Source organism: Phaenicophaeus curvirostris, chromosome 3, assembly GCF_032191515.1.
Source record: "Phaenicophaeus curvirostris isolate KB17595 chromosome 3, BPBGC_Pcur_1.0, whole genome shotgun sequence".
Lineage (NCBI taxonomy): Eukaryota > Metazoa > Chordata > Aves > Cuculiformes > Cuculidae > Phaenicophaeus > Phaenicophaeus curvirostris.
In genome coordinates, this window is record NC_091394.1 from 11038098 (window position 1) to 11055406 (window position 17309).

The following is a 17309-nucleotide window of genomic DNA, read 5'->3' on the forward strand; positions in this document are numbered from 1 at the left end:
GAAAGAGATAATGAGCACTTCAGGACAGGGATGGTATCTGCCTGAAATAAGCATTTCTCCAGTCCTTGGTGCATAAAAGCTGCTAACCTTGCAGAGGACTTAAGAGTTGCTACAGCTCAAATCCGAGGAGGCTTTATAGGTTAAATCCAAGTGGAAAATAAAAACAAAGCTGAAACAAATCAATGGGCAAGCCCTCTCCACTCCCAAACATTTATTAGAAACAAAGGAATAATTTCTACCCAAGCCTCTAAACTTCAGATTGGAGAAGGTTGAGAAAAGTATTAGAAAAAGTATCCCCCTAAAGCTGGCTTCTTACTCTTGAAATATATGTTATCATCTACATTTAGAAAAATATACCATGTCTACCACTTAGGCTGATCAGAGATGTTTTCCTTTTCTTACCCTTGCAAGAACTGTGCTCTAAGCAGAAGACCTGCATGGTTCAGCATGGAGGTGCAGAGTTGCCCAACCAATCACTAACAGTGTGTCAGGACAGCAAAACAGAGCAAGAGGGATTCTCCTCTCTTGTTGGGAGCCCTACATCATTTGTACCCACGCCTAAGGATAAAGTCTTGGCCTCTTGAGAAAAACCCCTTCTGCTCACAGAACCTTTGGGCAGTAGAATGGTCTGCATGGCCAGACAATGGTCTGCACAGCTACCAAGAAGCCCTCTTTGGCCTCCCCTGCCCTCTTTTTTGATACCAGAGCCCAGAATATAGCTCCCTGCCTTTCTGGTATGCCTGTGTGACTGTCTGGGCTGTGGGCTGCTCTGAACCCAGGTCTAGGGAGGTTGTCCTCAGAAAGCAGCATCTTCTCAGAGTCCTTTCAGGGCATTCTCCCATGGGAACCTGCCAAATGGTTCCCAGAATGAGCTGTTGAAACCTGTAGTTTCATTTGCTCTTCTCATTTTGAAAACTTCCCAGGTTTTGCTCAAAGTATTTTTGCATTTCAAATGATCTGCAAAAAAAGAGAACTTAAGTGTAAAAAAGAGATCAAAACAAAACTTTTTTCTATATTGAAGTCAACTTAGATGCATCTGAAATTTTACAAGGAACCATAGCCACTTAATTGTGTTCATTGACTAAGCTGAAATATAAAGTAATGGAGTATTAATGATTATTGATTATCAATAATGGAAATTATTTGTGATTTTAAATATTAATTTGTGAATAATGATGCATGGTTGAATCTGACAATGTGGCTGGAAAATAAAATTGAGAGAGATTACCAAAAACCCATCCCAACTCAGCATCTCATTAGTTTTGCTTGCTACCTGTCAACATCTGTTTCCCTTCTCAGCAGACCTAGTCTCACCCCCTTTGCAACTCATGGTGCTGCCTAATTTATACATTCCACAACCATGTTTTTAGTCCTACATCATGAGTATGTGAGATATCCAATTATTGCTTCTTTCATGTTATTCACAAAAGACAAGCAAGAGGGAGAGTACTGTTTTTTTACTCCCACTTGTTATGCTAGGAGAAGCTGAACAAGTGTTTGACAGGTAAAAATATAAATTATGAACCCTCAAATTAAAACACTATTGGAATTAAATTCACTTACATTCGTGAGAGTTTGGGTCAGTTCCAGAAACTGACAGCACTTTGCTTTTTCTTTGACACATATAGCATGCTCAAAAAGCCTCCATTAAAATGCCATGTAATTAACTTAGGATGCAAGGGATAAAATGGTGAAGAGAACAACAAAGATAATTTGTCATCAGGTTTTTCATTTAAAACCACAGTATTATACAAATTAATTTCAGCAGTGCTTTGCCCTGATTACTGCCTGTCAGGTAGTGTATGGGAACCAACAAGATATTTGAACGAGGCGTGTATGCAGAATTGCGTCTTACATCAGCATTATGAAGGTAAGTGCTTTATCTAAATTGTCTGTAATTAATTATCTATGTTTTAATATTCAAAACCTGAAGACTTTGATTTTAACTTCTCCTAACATTGCTATTTTCTGGTAAATGTTACATGGATAATAGCATTTTTTTGACACACATTGCAGTATCTGTCTTTGGCAGGGAGAAAGACTGATGAGCTTCAAAATCACAATAGCCATTAATTTGTCACTTTTTTCTCCCAAACTTTGCAGTCATTCACTAAATCGTGGCATATCACATAGGCACACAAACTTTATTGGCTAGAAAGGAGAGAACCAAATTTGATTTCAGACTCTGAATTGTCCTACGACCTGCATAGCATCTTCTTATCCAGCCTTCACATTTTAATATTTTCAAAATGTTCCCCTTCTAAAACAGACCACTTTGGAAACTGCAACACATTCTAATCCACTAATCCAGTAGCATATTAAAGTGGCACTTGAGAATTTAGCTGTATGATGTTAAATAGTCTCAGCTTACTGATGTCTCTCTTAGTATCCTGTATTTCCACACTTAGTTGAAGAGTAAAGTTATTTGAACTAATCCATGCCTATACTCTACTTCACACGGTATTTCTTGCTTGAAAAGCAAACAATGCAACATGTATGGCTTAGAGCAAGGAAACTGCAACATATGGTCAGTATTTCATTTTCTAGTACATTTTTTCATCCAAGTGGTCTGAAAATATTTTTATAAACAATCTCACCTTAAATCCAAGAATGCCGTTGTGGAACTGCATTACAGACATTACTTTGGTCACTTTTGGCCAAAACAATGCAGGAGTTCAATGTCACTGATGGGAGCAGTGAGGGTGGAGCAGATAGAGAAATCAAATTAACCCCTACAGCATACATGAGATATTCAGCATTAGTGAGGAACAACAAGACAAGTATTGTACAGTGTCTTATAAAATCATGTTAAGTGAACACAGAGGTGATTGAATGTTGCCGTGAGTTCTTTTTCCTCGTTGTCAAGAATTTATGATTTATTGTCTGCTAAAATTTGACTGAATAATGCCTGTACTGCATACAGCTGCCCGTAAGGCACATAGGCAAAGTATTTTTATGGCTTAAAAATTATTAACCTAAATAATATTTTAATTTAGTTATCTAAACTCAAAGAACTATGCTTTTGATTTACCCTCTTTGACTGGGCTAAAAGGAGGTGTCCTGGTACTTCAGCAGTATTTCAAACAAAAAAAACCCCAGTATTCTCTAGCATTACACTTTAGAAGTTGTGTTGGTGCACTGATTTTCCATCAATTCCCAGCTTTGCTAAGAGCTGTCCCAATATACTATAGGTATGGGGATCAAATCTGCTTTGCTTGCATCTTTTGTTGTAATCGCATTATGAAATGACACATACAACCGTTTGGCTGTAAGAGAACACTTAGAAAAGTCAGGTTAAGATGACTCAGTTGCCTTATTTAGATGAAAAAAATCCTTCAAAGTATACAGTACATTAAGCTTTTTATTAAGTAACAAAATGTGCCATCTCTCTTCTCTCTGTTCTCACTTTTCCGTTCCTAGCTTCCTGGTCCTTCCATTACCACATGTTTTCCTTCTTCCAATCTGTTGATCTCTTTTCTCCTCTTTGCTCTTCCTTCTGTTCCTTCTCACTCTTCCCACACTCTCTCCTATTCTACTTCTACATAACACTGCCAGGTACTCCCAGCTTCTCTTTTTATTCACATCCAGCCTCCTTCTGTTTATGCTCTTCCTTTTCATGGGGTATATGTACACGGCAGGAAATCAGCAGCTTTCCCATTTTCCAGTACCTCCGTAGGGAAAATTCATGCTGTTGCATAGGAGGTAAACCTGGTTTATAGCAATGTCCCATTCATGAGGTGCCCGAGAAGAAAAAGGCCACCATTGCTTTTTAATGTCCTGCAGGCTACAGAGTTATTCTAGCCAAGAAGCTCTAAGTGGCATGCATGACAGTGGCTCCACGGTAAACACTAGGGCTTGCTCTTCCGTGAAACTCTGCAAGACTACTGGATGCATAAAACAAGTTACATTGGGTCACACTTCAGAAAAAAAGTGCTAGATTTGCCTTTTAAATTATTAAAGCTACTCATCAGAGCTACTTCTGCCAGGCAAGGCCTGGGGCTCCTGAATACAATGATATCACAGGCATGAAAGCATTTATTTTCTGCCACAACAGAGCCATAGAATGGAACCTAAAATAAAAAGTAGAAAATGTGGAGCCAGAACATTAGATTTTTCTCTTGGATTTTTTTTCCTTAGATGTAAAACCCATTAAATAGGCCAGTATGTAGGCAACCTCTTCTTTAACTAGAACTTCGCAGTTGCATCCACTCCACATAGAAACATATCAAGTAGTAATGGCTAATTATTTCAAGCGTTTTTCTGAATCAATAATTACAACTGCGAGATATTGATTAGATTCTATATCTTCAAAAATGTCAACAATTATTGCTAAAAATCTAAGTAATTACTTATAAATACAAACATGCGCATTAGGAGAAAGGAATTATTCAAAATTATGTGTGTTTTGCAACACAGGAAGTCTATTAGCACACACAAAATAGCAAGCTAGTTTGTGTTTCCAGTCAGGGAACCATAATAGTCTATAGCTTGTAATCCAGAGCAGAAATAAAGCTGTGAATCTGCTGCAATTGAAAGTGCCACAAGTGATGTTCCTATATTTACTATCTTGCATAAATAAACTAGTCCAAGAGGAAGGTGGTTAGATGATGTTTACTTACATTTAGATATCATCCTTTATGTACTAACTATAATCCGCTGTCACGGGGCCTATGTGAGGACACTAATACCTGTGCCTAATTCTTTCCGCTTAGGTGGCTCTAAAACTTTAGGTGACATCTAACTTTAAGTAACAGGAACTTAACATGGAAATTAGGCCACCTGAAGATGACCTTCTCCCCACAGCCAAGCAATGGGATAGGTTATAAGGATAACGCAGCAGCCAAGCATGTCCAAAAGTGTGTCCAGCGCATAAAGAACTGTGAGGACTTCCTCCAAATTAATCTCCCATTTTCAATATAGTCACACCAGTTCTTCATGCAGGGCAGTACCATGACTTCAGAAACTTGCTGAAATTACTTTAAAATGCTTTCTCTCACCTTTCTTTATGGATGCTGCTGACACCAGTCAAAGATGATTCTAAAATCCCATCCTCAAAAAAGGCACAGGGAAGGACTTCCACACCATGCTTTTGGAACAAATCTGTCTTGCTAAACTCTGGGTTTTAATAAATCTGAAGCAATTTCTGTTCACTGTGTAAAACTAGGGCAATGGAAACACGATTGCTAACAATGTGACAAAATACATTTAAACCTCTGGCAATAAATGAAAAGCACTAGGCTCTTAGTGCAATGTTGCCTCTATACAAGGTCACAAGGATCACAAAGCCAGTTTCCACTGGCTTCAAGTGGGAACTGGTCGTGTAAATAAAACCTGGTCCTAATACATCTGGGTGTAAGTCTGTCCCTGCTGTCTCTATGCTGACAAGCTTCTCAATACCTGAAGTCACCTGGCCAACAGGGTGGCTTTGTTAACTCCATGAAAACCTGGGGGTAACTTGAGGGTTTATTTTTCTTTTTTAATTTTTTTTTTATTTTTCTTCTTCTGGCAATCAGTGCAATTTCCGGGAAGTAGAGTTAATGGGCTAGAAGAACAGTGACATGCTTTTCTATAAATCTTATGGTAATTAGGGTAGAAATGTCACACAGTTGTGGTCTCCCCTTTAACAGCAGGAAAGTGAGGAAACTACAAAATATGGCAATATACACCAACGTCGCTGTGAGTAGATTCTGACTCGTGGGACTTATTTGTAACTGAAAAATCAATAAACGTTGAACAATTATAATACGAGTAACTTTTCCTAGCACAGCCTATAATGAAATTGTGCTTTAGATAAGACTAATGCAAGCCATATTTTAACCGTATTTTGGTCTTAGCAAAAGGCAAAGCTCTCCAGAATTATCCACTCTTACCATGGCATAACCTGAAATTTTACTTTTCTTGTCTACCAGATAGATTTTCAGTTATTCTTTAGTTTATTTATTTGCTTAATTTACTTCTTGCCATGTTGTCCACAATCTCTGGATAGGGTTCAGTTTAAAAATATCTCTGTTTTTGTTTACAACACAAGTTCCGTAAACACTTATATGCTTCTTAGCATGAAACATTAGTGTTTTTAAATACATAGTGATGCTTTGAACCTTCACAGAACTAATTGTGAAATGTTCAGCCCTTGTCTGAACCTGAGTGACCCAGGCTGGGTCCTACTGCTTTACCCATCCAGAGGAAAGTGCAGTTAAATAATAAAGATAATGTATTTATACCACTAACTACAGGTCTATGTGTGTGTGTGTGTATACACACATACATATTTCCACTATGCACACATGTGTACTCTACATGCATATATTATATATGTAAACATGGTTTTATTATGATTAACTTAATGATCAACTAATTTGATTGCACTTTCTTCTTTGACTTGAATCTGAGATATTCAGGTCCTGCTGAACCAATCTGATCTCCTTCTATGACAAAGTGGCTCCCTGAATGGATGAGGGAAAGGCTGTGGATATAGTCTTCTTGGACTTCAGTAAAGACTGTGACACAGTTTCTCACAGCATTCTGCTTGAGAAACTGCCTTCCACTGGCCTGGACAGGCGTACATGCTACTGGGTAAAAAACTGTCTGGACGGCCTGGCCCAAAGAGTCATGGTAAATGGAACTAAAACCAGTTGGTGGCTGGTCACAAGGGGTTTCCTCCAGGGATCAGTGCTGGGTCCAGTTCTTTTTGACATCTTTATCAATGATCTGGATGGAGTGAGCACCCTCTTAGCAAGTTCATGGATGACATTAAGCTGGAAGGAATGGAGATGAAGGCAAGGAAGTGATCTATAAAAGGAAGAAGAAAACCTACTTGCTGAGAAGATGCATAAATATACAGCCTCGTTGCCTGGCACAGGACAGAGGAAAGGATGCTGAATGCATATATGCACATACACCTTTCTACTCAGAGCACTACCTGCTGCAAAGAGAAAACAACCATCTTGAGAGAAACAGAGAGGAAAGAGATGGAAAGTAAAGTAAGTCCTGTCAAACAAATGCAATAAAAGCTGAGGCAGATTTTTGGAGGAGTTCAGCACCCACAATGGAGGTTCTGTCCTGCCAACAGATCTCACAGGCTCTTAGAAATGGTGTGGGATACGAGAGGAACAAAAGAGCAGTTCTGAAATCTTAGTGAGGGTGCTGCTGGACTACCTTACACTGCATCCCAACACAGTCTTTGCACTGGGCCCGAGAATACTCATGTCTGTTTTGGTATCTCATGTTCAGTATTTATACAAGTCACCAGACTCTCTGCACAGTTCAGAAGGAACTTCCCTACCTGATGTTCAAGTCTATTTTATGAGCATGTAAGAAGCACGGAGAACCAGAGACACTCTATTAAACTGTGTTCATAGGTTCACAGCACAAGAGGTTTGGGCCAGATACATTTATTATTGTACAGTGCCACGTGAAGCACTTAATAGGGTGACGCAGCTTACTGTAGATTTAGGGTTACAATTTATGTGATCCAGCTCTGGGCACTTTTGGTCTTGGACTGGATTGTTGTGACACTGAGCACATGCATTAATACACAAGCAGGGCTGAGCAGCGTGGACAGTCATTCTCTGGCTTAGCTAACTGGATTCCTTCAGATAAAGCATGAGTCCATAAATGTCTATGGAGAAGACATGTTTAGTGGGGAATTCAGCAGCAGACAAAAGGCTGAATGGAAACACCCCATGGAGAGGCTACTGCATCCACATGGAGCCATATGTGGGCACAGCAGGGTAAAGCCAGTGTCATCTCTTGCCACAAGCCATATTAGCAGCTGCGTGGGAATCCTTTGCTCCAGAAACATCCACTAAATATCCCAGTTCAATATATGTTTGAGCAAACGTTACATGGAGGTGCACTGTTGTAATGTTAATGTATGGCAGGTTTTTCAGTAGTAAGCCTTGGCATTTCATAACACCATCTGATGGACTTTCCAAAAGTATAACAGTAACGTATAGAAGTAAGTGTTTTTACTAAAGGTTGAGTGACCATGAAGGAAGGAAAATATAAAATCCAGACACATAACAACTACTTGGAGTGATTCCTGGACTAAATAGCAGCTCTCCTCATGTCTAATGTCATGAGGAAGATAGGCAAGGAATATCTAATATCCTGGATGCATAAGACAGTTAATGATGATCATAAAATAAGATACTGATATGACTATTCTTTGGCAGAAACTGTGATATTCATTATAGCTGGCCTTTCATGCTTCAACAAAAGTCTATAAAATATCACCTCTGACTTGACTGCTGTGGATAGTTTCTTGAATCAGGAGTATCTCCACTGCCGGTGTATGACAGAATTCCCTTCAGAGTTCCTGGCTTTTGTATTAAAAAGTTTTCTCCCTCAATGTTTTCTTCTCTCCTGTGGCTAAAGTTCGGAAATGCTACTCTGCACATGTTTGCATGGGCACAAATTTCCATGTGTATTTCCTCTCAGTGATTTTATCCAAACCCCCTTATGCAGGGATTAACTAATTCTCATAAGTGACTTCCAAGCTAAGAAACCACATTTCTTCCCCTACTTCTTTTGTTAATTCTACTGATAAAGGTTATTGTTGTCTCCTGATGGAGAATTTAAACAATAATTTTGTTGATACACTTTGCAGCAGAAAATAGATCATTGTCATTATGACAATGGTGCTGCAATCTGCTTGGATACTGTAACAACAGGTTTCTGATTCCAGAGGGAAAAAAGAGATGAATCAACCCCATTCAGCACCTGGTTCCTCCTCAAGTGTCCAAGCCATGTTATCTTTTCGATATACTTAACTTTTCTTCTGGAGGAATTATCAGGGATTTCCTAGTAAGTTACCAAACTGAGCTCTCCAAACTCCTTAGGGTTTTCCTGAGCTGGGAACATGGAACATTAGTTATCTACTGCCAGGTTAAGATCTGTGAGATGCTGAAATAACCTCCTAATCGACTCTTGTGCTTCTGAATAGTTGACTCAGACAATATGCTGTGCTCTAAACCAAACTTTTGTCTTCTTTGTACTAAAGGTTTGACACATCTTCATTGATCTCTATTTACTTAAATTAACAAGCCATTAATGTGAAGTAAAAAAACCCCAAACCTTCAAAATCCTAGTGTAGGTCAGCTTTAGTCTTTACAGGGAGGGAAAAGGTGAGCGAATGTTTAAATATCAGTGAAAAAAAGAAAAGAAAATTGCATACAAGTTTCATTACTGCATGTTTAGCATCATACCTGAATGCAATTCCACTGGACATAACCATGCTAGAGGCACTTCTGCTTCTTTCTCTTGGGTTTAAAGAGCTTAAGGCTCAGGGAACGGCAAACACTCACTCTACACATTATTATGCTGGCTTGACAATATTACCCCTTTCTGTTTTCTGAACTCTGCCCCACAGCCACACCAGCAGAGGGGAGCGTGTGAACACTCTCTAAAATGCTTGAGGCAAAGCCAGCCAGTTTATTTTAAGTGGAGAGAACGATGAGTCTGGACTGGCTTGGCTGAGTTTGCAAGTTTCAGGCTAAGGAGCAATCACGCGAGCCGCTCTGCTAGCAAAACTGCAGGGGCAGCAATGCCAGTTGGTGAGTGAAAATGACTGGAAAGCAGGAATGTCTGTAAGCACAACTGGAGCCTAGAAGGTGCCATCACTCGGCAGTGGTAGAACTTCTACATCAGTGTCCATTTAGTGTGGGAAAGACCAAACCCAAAAGAAAACAGGGGTAACAGGGAAAGAGTCTGTTAGTTATCTGGAAAACAAAAGAGCTAATGTATTACTCCAATCCACTTGATATAAGCTATATTTGGGAAAAAAGCCAACAAACCAACAGCTAGTAAATCAGCAAACTCTGTAAGTACAGAAAGTAAAAATTTCTTCTACCCAAACCCTGAATAAACAAACTACAGCCTACTGCGGTGTAAGTGCACCAACTTAGACTTTTTCCTGGATTTTGACATTAAAAAACTCCAAACTCACAAACCCTTCAAATAACAAAAGCTATCAAATAACTATTCCTATATGTTGTTCCTGTACTGGCAAAAGTTTTCAGTAAAGATCTGATTCAGAGAAAACTGCATTAGTAGCACTTAACCATAAGCATGTTTATGTGAATTTTATATGATAAAACATCAAGCAAGAAGCATGTCTTAAAATCCAGTGGTGGTTTGATTGACACACTTTTCTGGCCTGACTGAACCGAAGCAATTCCCTTCTCTATGATGCATGTTCAGTTGAGCTGGTGCAATGATTTGGGGGCTACACTGCAAGCCAGATGAGCACATTGATCTACTTTATAAAGGTTCTTGAGAAAAAGAAAAATGAGATGAGTCAGTTTCCAAGGTTGCTAATCCAATTCACTGTCCAGTCCTACAAAAAGCTATACGAGCACAATGGGAAGGAAAAAGGCAGAGGCAGATGGAAGGTTGTGGACAGGGGTAGGAGCTGCTTAAGGTCAACTTTTTCACCAAAAATGTACCCATGGAGGTCTAAACTGGTGTTAGATATGAGTTCTGTGCCCCACTCAGAACTATCTGTTAGCATTTAATATTTTATATTAATAGTAGTATACACATAAATTCAATAATGGTAACTTAACTATTAAATATATTAAATAAATAATATTATAAACATTGATTTAATAGTCCTTTAAAACTGTAATCAGGTAAAACTAAAATTTATGTATATTTAACATATTTGTATTTTAACATCTTTAAAGAACTTCACCTAGAAATATGGTATGAATTCTTATGCAGGAAAAATTTTGATTCAATGTGATTTGTCTGTTGCATTTAGAAGGAACTGTGGGATGGCATTATGGATGTGTATTTTCTCTCATTCTATTAGGCACACAATAAAGATTTCAGAATTTTTTTAATGTATCATAAGAAAAACTCTATAGGAAGCAAAAAAATAGATGAAAATTGCAGAAGTCTACTTTCTGAGGCCTGCCTCTGACCCCAGACACAACCATTAGCACAGAAACTGCACTTGTCTTACAGATATGGAATATGGGCTTCAAGCAATGGTTGCCAAAACACATATTTATTGAAGATAAAGTAACAGATCACTGGAGAATATCAGCCAGTACACTTATCAGGGTTACTCATGCAAGACATCATCCTATTGTGTAAATACACAGTGCCAGCCAAAAGCCATGTTAATCTAACATTGAATTAAAGGTAGTTTTAGCTTCTGGACTTCACATTAAGGATTGAGGGTGACTCTCCCCCCTCTTGGTGCTATGCCAGATTAGAAGTACCTGGAGTTTCCTATGCTGCACTACTGCTTGAGTTTGTATATTGAAAATATAAATGTACCACTTCTGAGGGGGTGTGTGTGGCATGTTAGGGCATAAAGGTCAGGAGAGGAACTGAGAGAGATTGCTCCAAGGGCCAACCCCTTCAGAGGTGATGCAGCATCATGAGAAAGGATGGTTGTCTCACCATCAGCTTAATGCCTACAATAGGGGTAGCAATCACGGCTGCAATGCTTTAAGTGTGATTGTTTAAAGACACACAAGTCAGCCCTAAAGAGGGACTTAAAAGCTTGGAAATTGCCTGCTTCTTGCAACTTTTCTGGTCAGCACAAGAAAAGACAGTGCCCCTCCCTTACAAGCCCACCTCTCTCATCTCACATATTTAAAATTAAACACAGCGTTTTGAAGCCAAGAAAAATCTGTTCTCATCTAAAAGGAAAACTAGGCACAAAATTATTCAACACATTGAATCATGAGTGAATACAAGAAAACTGAACTGTGTTTACAGCTGGACTCGGTGATCTTCAAAGTCTTGTCCAAACTAAATGATTCTATGATTCTGTAATTAAAGCTGCACCTCTTACTGTTTTCCGGAGCAGAACATAAATTAGTTGAGCGGCAGTACTTAATGCAGCAGTAAAGCAAAGCTGGAGCACTGGATCTTTGGGTCTCAGCTTTAACCAGAAAAACATTAAATTCTGCAAGGGTTGAAAGCTATAAGAAGTTGCTGTTACATTGCACAACTGGTGCTGCGGCTTCACATTAAAAATAAGTGATGAGAAGTACAGGTGCAACAGACTAAGGTACTGTCTTTTATTATTCAGTGGGCAGTACTGAAGTAGCGCTGAAAATAAGGTGCGATCCAGTCCACTGTGGAGGAGCTGTTGCACTCATTTTATAGACTAATAAGATATTTGGACAAAGATTTTAACAACAGCAGCAATACCTGAAACAGCAGCAGGCACTATTATCTATGAGAATATACGGTGGATGCCTTTGTGGCTTTTGTTTTATCAAAGAACAATTAACAAGAAGTTTTGAAATTTTTTGTTTTGTTCCCAGGTATTTAATGACAAGCACAGCTGCATGAGATCTCTCTTATCCTTCTGGACTCTGATTTCTCATGCAGAATGAGCGTATTGAGGTTTTAATATTAAATAGTTTACTCACAGCGCTTTCATTCAGACTCACATGCTAGCTTTCCTCCTTCATAAAAAGGTATTTTTGGATACATGGCTGAAGAGCCAATCCACAAAGTTGCCTTCTAAATGCAGCAGCTGAGTGCAACACACGGTCCCGGAGTTATCCCTCTCGATGTGCTCAGAGGAACGCTTGGGTAACACTCTGCGTATCGTTCTGAACACAATGGGAAATGCCATCCACGCCAGCAAGGCTGGAAGAAATCTTTTTCCTGATTGGCTGCTCATCCCAAACTGCCTGGCAGAGGTTTGAAATATGCAATGCAGGGAAGTGATATTCTGTGGCATTCATTCAATTTACCTGCACTAGACTCCAGGGAGCCATGCTATTAAACAACAGCTCCAGTGGGTCAATAAAGTTAACTTAATTAAATTGCTTTCCCTCCCACTCTTCCAACTAGCAAGATTTAGGGCACAGGGACACCAGTGCTGCTTGTAAATAAAAGGATGATTTAGCTAATCATTTGCCAAAGACAGATATATATTTGTCAATAATTCTAAATACAAAGCAGAGAGCTAGTTTAAATTAAAAAAATCATGTAGGATGGGAAAGAGAATACCTACTAATGAAGGTCCATTAATATTTTCCAAGCAGTGCCAATTAAATCCACTACTTAAAAGTTAAATCTCAGAGATTGCACTTTTTGCTCCATAAAACTGAAATTACATTTGCTCGATTGTAATGTTATAAAACATACTATCATAATTACAAAACATGATGATTACACATTCTTAATTTGCTGGGGACTGATCTAGTCTCTTTCTGGTCATTTTGATATGTGCACACTCACTGCTTTATAAGAAGCGTCTTCTAGGTGTCTCTGGTCTGTGCTTTTCTATGGCTGAACACAGAAAATATCATCAATAACTAGGAATAACAAACATTACAGTTGAACCAGTGTTTACAGTTAATTTGCAGCCTTATCATGCTTTCAAATCCTCAGTCTGAAATCTCTGAGGCCGCTTGTCTTTTTGAGGCTTGATGCTTTGAAAAGCTACAATTAAACTGATGCAGCTGTTTTGCAAAATGATATTTAGGTATCCTTATTCATTCTTCCTCAGGAACTCTACTAGTCACTCAGAATACAAAGCTGAGTTTTGGCAGGGATTGAGCTGTTGTGCACCCTTTGGTCTGTCTCTTCAGCGTTTCCAGCTTTGACCCGAATCTCCCTTAGCATACACTGAGCAAAAGCACACCAAGCACTCGCAGCTAGAATCTCTAACGATTCTTCTGCACTGTTTATAATCTGTTCCCTCTGACCTTTTACCTGTAAGGAAATGGGTCTTTTTTGTTTCTTTTCTTCAAATATCTTTATTGTTTCCTATGAACAGCAAGATCTTGGAGCTGGTCTCTCCACAAACCTGCTTGCCATGGGGCCTGAGACTATCCTTTACTCCTAGAGCTCAAATCTTCCTCCAGTGTTGGATTTGTTGATCTTTATTCTACTCTGACTCCATCCATCCAGTGCAAGTGAAGGTCTCTGGTCCCAAACCAGTGAAATCACCAAGTAGCCTTATGACACTGTCCTTTCACTGCTTTTCATACTGATTATTCTTCCTCTTATTTCTTCACAGCACAAGCTGGAATAGCAACAGCCTTCCTGCACATCCTCTCCCAGTATTACAGAAAGAAGCCCCAGGAGAGCATTAGTTACGCAGATTTGATTGACATTCTGTAAGAACTCCCACTGAATACCATAACAGAAAACTCAGATTAAACATATTTTTTACTGTGATTAGGAGTGTCAGAATTCAGTCAGAATGAACAGCCATTTAACTGCTTCATATTCCAGGCAGTGTTACTTCATCAATATCTTGTCAAAGTCGAGACTCCACAATGAAAAATGCATATACAAATACAAATATTAAATAGCTAGGTTGAGCAATTAAGTATGAAACTAAAAATCACTTGCCTAAGGAACTATCTGTCAAAAAGACTGCCAGCCAAGGACTGTCAGTCAAGCCAGGAGGACTGGTGGGATTGCCTGTCCCTCTCCTTGCATAGCTCATTCTACACATAGGGGTGCTCCCTCCGGGAGAGAATAGTAACATTCAGCTGCTCCTGGTGTGCTTTTGCACAGATGGATCTCAGCCTCAGAGAAAAAGAGCTCTATTCACAGCACTCAGAGATGCCAGGAAGGGGCAGGAGGGCCCTCTTGTAGGACAACAGTGACCTTTTGGCTAGGACTGAGCATACAGAATAAGACCCTTCTGGAAGTAAAATGGCTAAGAAAAGGGGAGTACCTATTATAAAACAAATAGCATTGAAATGGAAACCTTCTCTTTTCTTAACCAGTTTAACTCCATATGGCAGAATAAAATAATTCAATATAATAGTCATCATATTTACATATTTTCTTTTCCTTTTGTCCCCTGAATTCCCCAAGCCTGATGAAGCTGATAGGCCAGGGGACAGATGCTTTATGCTTTTATTGCAATATATAAATTTCAGCAAACAGCAGGAAAATGATAACTACTACCAAAATAAAAAAAAAAGAAAGAAAAAGATTAAGAAGACAGTTTTCTTAGGGTAATTAAATAGCTTGGTTCCTTCCTAATGAACTGTACTTCTGGCTCTTTGCTCATTTGTACCCTGACAAGACAAGCAAAGAATGTGTCTATAGTTTCCTAATAAGCATTGTTATCTTTTAACTGGTTATTAGTTCCACAATATGAAAATAATATTCGTGTTGAGCTGCACAGGACTGCATTTTGCCAGCCCTGCTCTTAAGCTGGGCTGAGTCTGCCCTTTCATATTAGAATGAAGTAATCGCAGTTTGGAGGTGGCACTCCTCCTTAAAAAGACACTAAACATTTGCTCTCTGCCCCAAATTCTTTGAGCTGTCAGGAATTTGCAGCCCTTTGCCAGAGCCCCAGGAGGAGATACTGGAGGCTTGGTGTTACAGACATACACCATAGCCCCAGGGATCATCAGTTTCTTCTATTTTTAATTCTGTGGGTAATTAAGTGCCAGTCTGTTCTGCAGCCAAAGGGCTGAGACAAGGCACACTGACCCCAAAGACTCTCCCAGGCCAGGACCCCATGATCACTGCAAGGGCTGCTGCTGGGCATCAGTAATTTGTGCCTGTGGGAGGAGGCTGAGGGGGATCCAAATCCAGAAGGCTCATCTCCTTCTGCCTGCTGGAGAGCAGGAGCAGTCTCTACCTGTAGGGAGCAGAGACCACTTACTTCACTGACTGGAATGAGGACAGAAGTTTACAGTGATCCTGCTCACCTTTAGGCACTTAATCAAAGCTCCTAATTCAGGAGAACAGTTGCCTTCAACCAACACGGGAGACACCTTTGAAGGCAGACGCAGACCTCAGATGGACCAGGGTCTCTCCCAGTAACTGAAAGGGAAGCCTGAGGTGATGGTGTCTCTAAACTTCGCAGCCTTAGTTATACGCCAGAAATTAGACAGAGGTAGTTCCATGGGATCTTTGAGGAATAAAAGAGGATTTGAGGATGAGTGCGGTGATTTCAGCACTCGATAGCCCAGCAGGACCTGCCTGCTCATCTCCTCCCATCTTCCTGAGCACACCTGCAAAGGGCCCCGTACTGCCGCTCAGGTGGCTACCATCATCCTGATAAGCAGGTCCAGCTGCTGCTGCATTCCCTGCCCCAAGGTACTCCCTGCCCACAGCAGAAATGCCAGCCTGGATGAGGCCTGGGGCCGCAGGAACATTTCTGGGGAGGAAGGCAGGACTGCAAAGAGCTTCCCACCACCACAGCTGGGACAGTGCTGCCAACAGTTTCAGCATCAAGCATGAGCAACAAAGACAAGGCAATCCCTAGCTCCAGCACAAAGTCTCCAAGGGGAAAGGCAATCCTGGATACAATTTTCACACACCTGAACTGGGGTGAATTTCTGCTTTTTTTTTTGGTCCGGCGCCACTGGCATTTCCTGCCTGATGAGAGGCTCCCTGAAATGGAATTTCTCATTCAGGTGTCTCCTCTGCCATCCCCCAACCAGGTGACTGTGACCCTTCATTTTTACTCATGCATTCACCTGCACAGCTCTGAATTAGCAAAGACAGGTGTCACAGGTGCTCAGCATCTCCTGTGGCCAAGATCTGTATTTTACACCTGTCAGCTCAGTCAATGATTGCTCTGTCACACTCTACTGTGGGCAAGCATAGTCCTTCCTGCCAATGTCAAAAGCAGATCTATCTATTCAGCAAAGCTCTACACTGAACAACTGTCATGCTGTGGGGAAAGAAGATTGTGATCAGCACCATTTGTCTACATAATTACGCTTCTTACCAGACAATTGTTGGGTCAGAGGCTAACGTTTTTTATTTAGAGCGTTTCACATTCATCTAAATTTTCCTGTGCCTTTTCCCATAACAAAGATTGCAATGCTGCAATGCCATTTGGCTTCATACTGTGGGAAACCTGCTAGAAATCTGAGAAGAAATATCTGAAAGGAAATGCAGTATACTTGACTGAACAAAATTTTGCGTTGAGGAGCTGGAGAGGTGCCTAAAATTCAAGGTGCATTTCTAAGAAAAAAGAATGACTGTGCACGTATTTAGCTTCTTTTTTTTTTCTTCATGGTGTGAAACTCTTAGTTCTAGGAAAATATATTGAATTCTGCTAATGGTATGTGTGGAGTTATATGTATCTGGAATGTGAAGATCTATACATCTTCAAGGTTAGCTTTATTAACAACATTACGAAACAGAACTCAGATAAACTTGCCTGGATACTACCTTGTCTTTAAAGTCTGAAACAGAAAAATATGTCTCCCTTATATCTTAGGGTCCATTTAATATCATTCTGAAATTCCCTAAATAAAAGGGAATATATATAAAAAATGTTTCCTTTATAGTTAGAATTCTGTGTATTTTCACAAAGATAACACTTTTTTTGTTATGCTTATTAA

The 17309-nt window shown here is 39.8% G+C and overlaps 1 protein-coding gene across 11 annotated transcripts in view; it reads right to left on the bottom strand.

The window, feature by feature from the left end:
- The window catches only part of LOC138718801 (poly(rC)-binding protein 3-like), a 499598-nt gene that overhangs the window by 158319 nt on the left and 323970 nt on the right, over positions 1-17309 (bottom strand). The window contains exon 1 of one of the 11 annotated variants that reach the window (XM_069853371.1): positions 12396-12524. The exons of the other annotated variants lie outside the window; for them this stretch is intronic. The gene's annotated coding sequence lies outside the window, so the exon portion shown is untranslated. Of the gene's footprint in view, positions 1-12395; positions 12525-17309 lie in introns of those variants that run through there. 11 annotated transcript variants of the gene reach the window in all.